At 46.3% G+C, this 7,891-nt stretch overlaps 1 protein-coding gene across 1 annotated transcript in view; it reads right to left on the reverse strand.

The window, feature by feature from the left end:
* Pex1 (peroxin 1) overlaps positions 1-6,128 on the reverse strand; it is a 29,371-nt gene extending 23,243 nt beyond the window's left edge. Inside the window, exon 1 of the mRNA XM_068380446.1 lies at positions 5,989-6,128. The gene's annotated coding sequence lies outside the window, so the exon portion shown is untranslated. The remainder of the gene's footprint in view (positions 1-5,988) is intronic.
* Between the last annotated feature and the right edge of the window lie 1,763 nt (positions 6,129-7,891).

The following is a 7,891-nucleotide window of genomic DNA, read 5'->3' on the forward strand; positions in this document are numbered from 1 at the left end:
ATCCTTGGGGACCAGCCATTCCGACCGGATGGCCGGAATTAGAGGGGGTGGTTCTGCTAAGAACGGTAACCTGTAGCCCTCCTTCAGTACGGACACTGTCCAGGGCTCTGCTCCGTGAGCTTTCCATGCTTGCCAATATAGTCTGAGGCATCCCCCAACCTGAGGCTTGGGCAGGGATAGGGGGCCTCCCACTCTATCTCCTCCTGGAGGAGCGGCCTGAACGGCCTCTCCTGGAGGCAGAATAACCTGTCCTAAAGGAGGCTGAAGCTGCTGGGGCTCCTCTACGGGGGGGCTGAGGCGCTGAGGCCCAGGAGGAAGAAGGAGCTTCTCGCTTCGTCATGCTAGGAGAGGCCTGAGACGTCGCGGCACTGTCTGAGACTGACCTCTTGTAGGGCGGTCTCCTTGCCGGCGTAGGCCTGGGCGTGTTTAATTCTTTTCTTTTAGACACTTTCTCCATAATCGTTTCCAAGTCCTTTAAGGGGAACAAGGAGTCACCCCACAAGGGAAGGCTCCTCATGGCCCGCGCCTCTCTGTCTGGGACCTTTTGGGACACCTTTGCCAGGATGGTGTCTCTCTTGCGAAGTACCCAATTCGCTGTCAGGGCGAGGGACTGGTACGTCAGGAACTTGAGAGTCTTGCCCCCGGAGGTGATAAGTTCCCTCAGGAGGCTTTGCTGTTCCGGGTCTGTAGGATCAAAAGTAGCTTGCACTCCTACTAAGGTGGAAGCCCACCAGTCTAGCCAAGAGGAGACGTGTACCAGGTCCCTGGACATTTACTCCATCATCGCAGCCTCCGATGGAGAAAAACAGACTGGGGCTGAAGAGGCTCTGTCCTCCGAGACGCCCTGGCCCAGGATGTCGAGAGAAGGTTCTACTTTGCAGGCTCCCGGCCGGCGCCCTTCTGGTACATAGACCTTGCTCTGCGTTTTGAGCCCCTGGAGCAACTTAGAAGAGCTCTAAGTCTTGGGGGCTTCGGCATTACTTGCCACCACTCTATCCACGTGCTCCTGTCCCAGGACGAGATCCCGGGCTACAGGAAGAGCCAGGAAGGTTTTTGGCTGGGCTGGGGGCTGCATCAACCGGATAAGGCTGGACCTCCAATAGTCCCCGTCGGTAGCTGCCGGTTCTTCTATCTTGTGATGCCTCCTGATTAGGCCAATCACTCTTCTATAGGCCGAGTCCTCCGTCGGGGAACCCTCTCTACCGTCGGCCGAAGCCTGGGCTTGAGCCCGGGGAGCAGGGTCACCGGGCACTCCCACCGGGTGCCTTGGTCTTGGCACAACAGGCACTCCCCTGCAGAGGTACTGGTCCTCCCCGGCGGAGGTCTCCGCACCAGGGCGGGGGTTAGGACAGGCATCGCCGACCCGGCGAGGACTAGTGTCCGATCATGTTCCCTGGGGGACGAGGACGCGGATCCCGTGGGCTGACCCGACAGCGGGAGCCGTTCCTTTCGGTCCGAGGGCCGCACCAGCTGGGCTGGTTCGGCCAGGCTGCCCGTAAGGAAGCGCGGTTCCCCCCGCTGGGCAGGGTGAACCGGAGGCTTCGCGGTCTTATGCCTGCCTGCAGAGGCCTTCTCGCGTATCTCCCTGCGAGGGTCATAACCATGCTTGGAGGACGGTCTCCTTGGCGAGAAATCCCTGGACCGCCGGTCCGGGGAACACTGTATCTCCGCCTCACGGGGTACGAAAACCCAATCGCCATCGGGTGACCTACTCCTCCTGTGTTTTCTTCGTGGAGAACGGGAGCGCCTCCTGCTGTACCTGGAACGCGATCTTGAGCGGGAACGCCTGCTCCTGGACCGCTCCCTCCGACGCCGATGTTCCCTCCTGGCTTCTTCACCCTACGAGAAAGACTCCTCTGAAGAGCCCGACGTCACTGTACTTACCGTACGGCGGGCGGGAGAGGGGACCGCGGGGGTCTTCGCGACTCGTTGTGTACCCGAGATAGAGGGTTGCAGGAATTCTTCAGGAACTTCCGTGAGAGGGGTTGGAAACGAGGGTTGGCGCCCAACACTAGGGAACCAGGAATCCAGGCCCTCTTCCATCCGCATAGGGGACCTACCTGGTGTCTTAGGAAGCTTCCATCCGAAGGCATCACTCCCTGCGGAACCTAACTTGCCCTGGTTGTCGCCGCCTGCCGAAGAACCTGAAACACAGGCCCACGAAGGGGGCGAAGACACAGAAACAACGTTGCTACACCACAAGGTGTCATCGGAGGAAACGTGCCCCCCAAGCACAAGGGCCGAGTCTCCAGAGCTCCCTGACACAGCACTACCGGGATCCTCACTAGCCCGAGAAGGCCCCGCAACCCCCACTTCACATTCACCACACTCCTGGGGAAGAACGCTCGGTTCTTTCCCCACGATGGACTTACCTCGTCCCCTACTCTGGGTAGGGGAAGGCGAGACAGAAGCCCCGTCGGACCGTTCACTGGGCGACGGTAGCGGCGAAGAAACACTAGCTTTCCTGGGTGAACGCTTCGACGATTTCCTCTTCTTCGTGCCGTAACGCACCCACTGAATATCACTCCAACCAACACACTCGGGGCACGTATCCGAAGACGAACAAACTTTGCCCCTACAGGAAGAGCAAAGGGATTGAGGATCCACCTCAGGTTTGGAGAGGAACGCTCCACACAATTTACCGGCTCTAGGCCCAGGACAACGGCGGATCTGCTCCATAACGCACAAACACAAGACACAGGAACGCAGGGAATCAAGGAATACACTGGGGAAGCACAAGGAAGGGAAGTGAACACACAGGAACACAAGGGATAAGTACAAGTTACCACGCGGTAAACACGTAGGACGCGGCGCACACAAAGGGTCGAGAGAGAACGAGAGCGACGTGGTGACACGTCGCGACCAGAGAACTTACTAACGCTAACGACCCAAGCGGACCTCGACCTAGCGCAAAGCTACCCTCGGGGCACGTTCTCTAACGCCCGAGATAGCCCTCCATAGAAAACGGGTTTTAGGGTATCCTACACAAAACTCTGGTCGGTAGAGAGGAGATTACAGGTAACTCCTAAGAAAGTAGTTCGAGGTAAGTATTCGTGTTGGAACAAATTTCAATAATGATGCTAAGAAAAGACCCACCTACTCTAAACTGTTTGAGTTTGAAGACAAGGGTCTCATGATTAGCGCGGTCAAAGGCAGCACTAAAATCAAGGCCAATCATATGAACTAACTGACCACAATCAAGGTATTTCTGTACAGTACTGGAGATTGTAAGAAGGGCATTACATTCTCAAAAGCCTTTACAAAAGCCAAACTGCAAACTAGGGAACAAATTATTACCTTCAGCAAACCTATTTAGATGTTTTCCCAAAAGATGTTCAAAGACTTTAGGTAATGAAGAAGATGGAAATCGTGTGGCAATCAGCAGGAAAAGAGCTACCACAAACAGATTTACCTAATGGAGTAACATTACCAAATCTCCAAAAGATACAAAAAGAACCTTCTTACAACTTGCATGAAAATAACAGACAACTTAATAGCTAAGAAATCAGCAGTTTTTAAACAAAAACAAAGGAGAAATAGCAATTGAGTCTACACCTCATTAGCATCAAGGTCAATCAAGTGTGTTTTCATTTCACAAGACCAAAAAGCCAAACTACTTTGTTTAGCTTCAGGAAAACAGGAATGAGGAAGATCAAGCTTCTCATTACTCTGCTTAATATTGAACACATCAGTCAGAGGAGTTACCTTTTCCTTCACTCAGAGCTGTCTGGTTTAAGTAAAGTAACAGTAAGTCCACACCAAAGAGTGCAGATTTAAGGGTAGCCCATCACTTAAGTTCCTGGGTTGTACCAGAAAGGACTTCTTTTATGGTTAAATTGTATTCCTTTTCGGTTGAAGCATAAACTCCCTGAGCAACAGCTCTTAGCTGAGTATAGCTATTCCAAGTCAAATCTACCGTTTTACCTTTCCAAAGATGACAGGTCTCCTGCTTCCTCAAATAAGCACGTCTACAATCATCATTGAAACAGTTTGTCTTTCACTCTGTAGTTTAGCACACAAGAAGGGATATGCCTATCAATCATGTTGACCATATTCTCATTCAAGAAAACAACAGGTTCAATAAAATAATGACCAATTCAAATGCAAAAGATCACTCCAAATATAATTGAGGTCTGCTTGAGATTTTATATATATCTTACATGAATATGACACATCAGGGACAGGCTGTTCAGTCTTAATTACCAACAAAATCAAGGTATGATCAGATATCCCACTTGGCAGATGCAAATAAAGTTGGCTCACTCTGGGCTTGCCCAGGGTTAGATCAATATCGTTGTCCTGCATCGCCTTACCCTTGGAGGAGTGCAACAATGAAGGATCAGAAGCAAGAGTACCAGGGGGACAAGGGGATGTCCAAGAGATTTCTCATGACTTCGAGGAAGACCTAGAAGGCTAAAAATCTCACTTGGACTTCTTTCTCCTCATACTATACTTTTCCCACTGAAAGGACAACCATTCCTCATAGGGGCATGACTGTACTTAGTCATAACCCCTGCAGGAAGGGCACAAAGATAGGGATCTACGACCAGCTTGCTCATGAAGATTCAACACCAAATAACAGAATGTCCTGGGCAAGAACACATGCCTACAAGTGTTTTCTTTATATAACAAGTGTACAGCAATCAAAGAATATTAAAAATAGAATAAGAAAATCAAAGAACCCAAGTTTGGAACACCGAGCATACGTCTGTATGAATCAGTGGTTGAAGTCAAAATGGCTACCCAGTGATCTGGAAGAGTGGCGGGGCTTCTCCAACTACCAGCCAATAACTACCGACACCTCGTTATTGATTTAACAGCTGAGATTTTAGCTTTGCTGAAATCATACTACTAAAGGATGAGGGCTTGTATTCGTGTAGGTAGAAATCAGTAGAACGATATCTACATTAACAAAATACAAGCGACTATGAAAATTTAACGAAATGAGAGAAGAGCATATCTATTATATCTGCTATTGATAGAGGTTAGTTAGTGATGGGCAGGATTTTTATTTTTCATGTTTTACCTTTCTGTGAATACAATTCCAAATGTTCTACTTTATGATAAAAATGTCCCAGTTACTTTTATGGTCATTTCCATGCACTACTGTAGAGTTTAATTGTTTTTCCTTTGGAGAATTGTCTATCTCTAACATAGGATAATTCTTACAAACCTTCAAATCTTTCAACATACATAGACCAAGAGAAAATGCTTCATCTGTATTATAATATAAATGCTCATTTAATTCCCACTAAAACTATTATCATAAACAATAATGTAAAAATGTGTAGAACATTCAGAGGATCCTTAATATCCAGTAACATACAAGAAAGGGTTTTAATAGATTCTACATTCTAGATTGCAAATTAAGCAACCAAACTAAAGATACAAAATGTTGAAACAACTGAGTAACCTCCAGTACGAAATAAAAGCAGCACATTATTTAAAAAAAAATTGCAACCAAATGAGAACACTCCATCTTTACAAATACGACTTTTGTTTTTAACAAAATGAACATAACATACTGACAATTTTTCTTAATTGACAGATATACTCAGGGGCTGCTTAATTTTATTAGTTGAATTCATTTACCTACAAATTATCAATTATTATTATCATTACTAGCTAAGATACAACCATAATTCGAAAAGCAGGATGCTACAAGCCCAAGTGTGAGTAAAAAAAAAACTATCTCATGATCAGTAACGTTAAAAAATAATTCATTGTGTATGATTATCATAAAAACACTTCAATAAATAATAATTTATAGAACAAGATTCTGTTTGCTTGTAGGCATAAGGCAATCATATGCATACTCATTCATAATTACAGTATGGACCACCTTCAGCGTTACAAGGCATTGCAGTACAGTACATATGAAACGAAGAGGAAAACAGATACCAACAGGACCAATAAAGACATTATCATGCTCTAATACAAAGTCATATAAAAAAGATTTCAGCTAAAAAAGAACTAATAAGTCCTTACCTGTGCACCTCGAAGTTTCGGGTTCTCCAGAAGTTCCATAAGTAGTAAAGTAGCCTCTCCTAGCTGGGTAAGGTTGACTCCATCAATAACGTATATAACTTTCCTTACTCCACCATAGTAATTGTGCCATATTGGAGCCATACTACCACCTGTAGAACAATTTCATTTAATAAAAAAAGTTTTCAATAATATAGTGATAAAATATCATAACCCAGAGTCCTTCAATAGAAGTGACTTCAGCGAAGGTAAACATACAGTAGTTTCCTGTCAGGTGGAGGGTAAGCCATTCCCAACCAACAGGTGGAGGAACTTTGACTTTTTACTCAAGACCTGTGAGGTGATTGGGACACGCAGTGTAACTTACTAGATTCTGGTTTGTATAATTAGAAAAATACAAATTATTTTTTAAAATTGGTCATTTGTTCCTAGATAAATACAAATTACCATGTCCTTTAAGAGAAGAATCATCCTTAGTAGGGCAGAAAATCCTATTACCAAAACTGACTGGTTAATTAATCCTGGAGATGTTAATGAACATTGGTCCTGTGGAAGAGACTGCTTGAGAGAGCTGAGAACTCTTGTGACGTCCCATTCCATAGGTCTGAGTTCTCTGAGTGGGCAAAAATGCCAAAAAGTCCTCATGAGCATAGATGATTCCCATGACGAGGAAAGGCCTAAGCCCTTCAGTCTGAAAACTTGGATTAAGGTGAGTGATAGCCCTTCACTCTGAGGACTGAGTTCTCTGGTTGGGCAAAACTGCCCAAAAGTCCTCATGAGCATAGATAATTCCCATGACGAGGAAAGACCTAAGCCCTTCAGTCTGAAAACTCGGATTAAGATGAGTGATAGTCCTTCACTGTGAGGACCGAGATGAGCTCCTGACGAAGGACAGGTAGATAAGTAAATTAGCTATCAATAGCAGTGAAGCTCTGACCGGAGAAGTAACTTGTCTACTACAACATTCGCAGCTGCCTCAAGAAAAGCCTTTCGCTCAAAGGAGATGCTTGATAGTTGCTATCCATGAAGTGACATGGATGCCACCAAGTTGTGGTACCTCTATGGGCTAATACAATAGGTTGGGCCATTGGGCTAGTTCTCTCAGTATCTTGACGTGAAGCACCTGCAGATGTATACCACTACGGTAGTGTTGTCGCTCATCAACGCTATAAAGTACCCAATCAAACTCAGTTGAAAAGTTTGCAGCAATGCTGGCATTTCCAATAGATGGTGCAGAAGCTCTTCTTCAGACCAAGATCCTGAGGTGGCCTGGTCCCTCAAGTGCGCGCCTCACCCCTCCTTGAATGTATCTGTGAACAAGAAGGTGAGGTGAGATCGGAGGCTGCTGACTAGCCCCGCTTCAGACCCCACTGTGGCGATCTGAAGCGGAGGAGCCTATAAGGCATAAGCTTCACTTAACAACTAAAAGTGTCCCAGAAGACATTACTACTGATGAGCTAGAAGTTGCAGAACGGAATAAAACTGTTGCGTTACGTCCATGAGTCTATTGATACAATCGTCTGTTGGAAAGACTTGCTACTGCCATGTTTATCAACATTCCCAGGTACATTTCCACATCATGTCGCTGCTACATTGGCCAACGGCGTGACAAGCATCCTTCCTTTCTTGCTCGGCTGGGTTGGAGGAGAAAGGGAGGGACATTGTCCCTTCAATTCTTTGAGGTAGAAAGAGCTCAAATAGCAGATTGAGATCTGGTTGTCATTGTCAGTTTCTTCAATACCAACTTAACAGGTTGAACTAAAGAAACCTTCATAGTAGTTGACTGAGAAAGACCTCCTGAGCTCTTGAAAGTCACCGTTCAGTAGATAAGGAAGTCATGACTAGCCTTTCTAACTTCTAGATGGTGGCATAAAAGTCTTCCTGCAAGAAGAGCGCCGCAAACTCT

The sequence above is a fragment of the Palaemon carinicauda genome, chromosome 9 (genome assembly GCF_036898095.1).
Source record: "Palaemon carinicauda isolate YSFRI2023 chromosome 9, ASM3689809v2, whole genome shotgun sequence".
NCBI classification, from domain to species: Eukaryota; Metazoa; Arthropoda; class Malacostraca; order Decapoda; family Palaemonidae; genus Palaemon; species Palaemon carinicauda.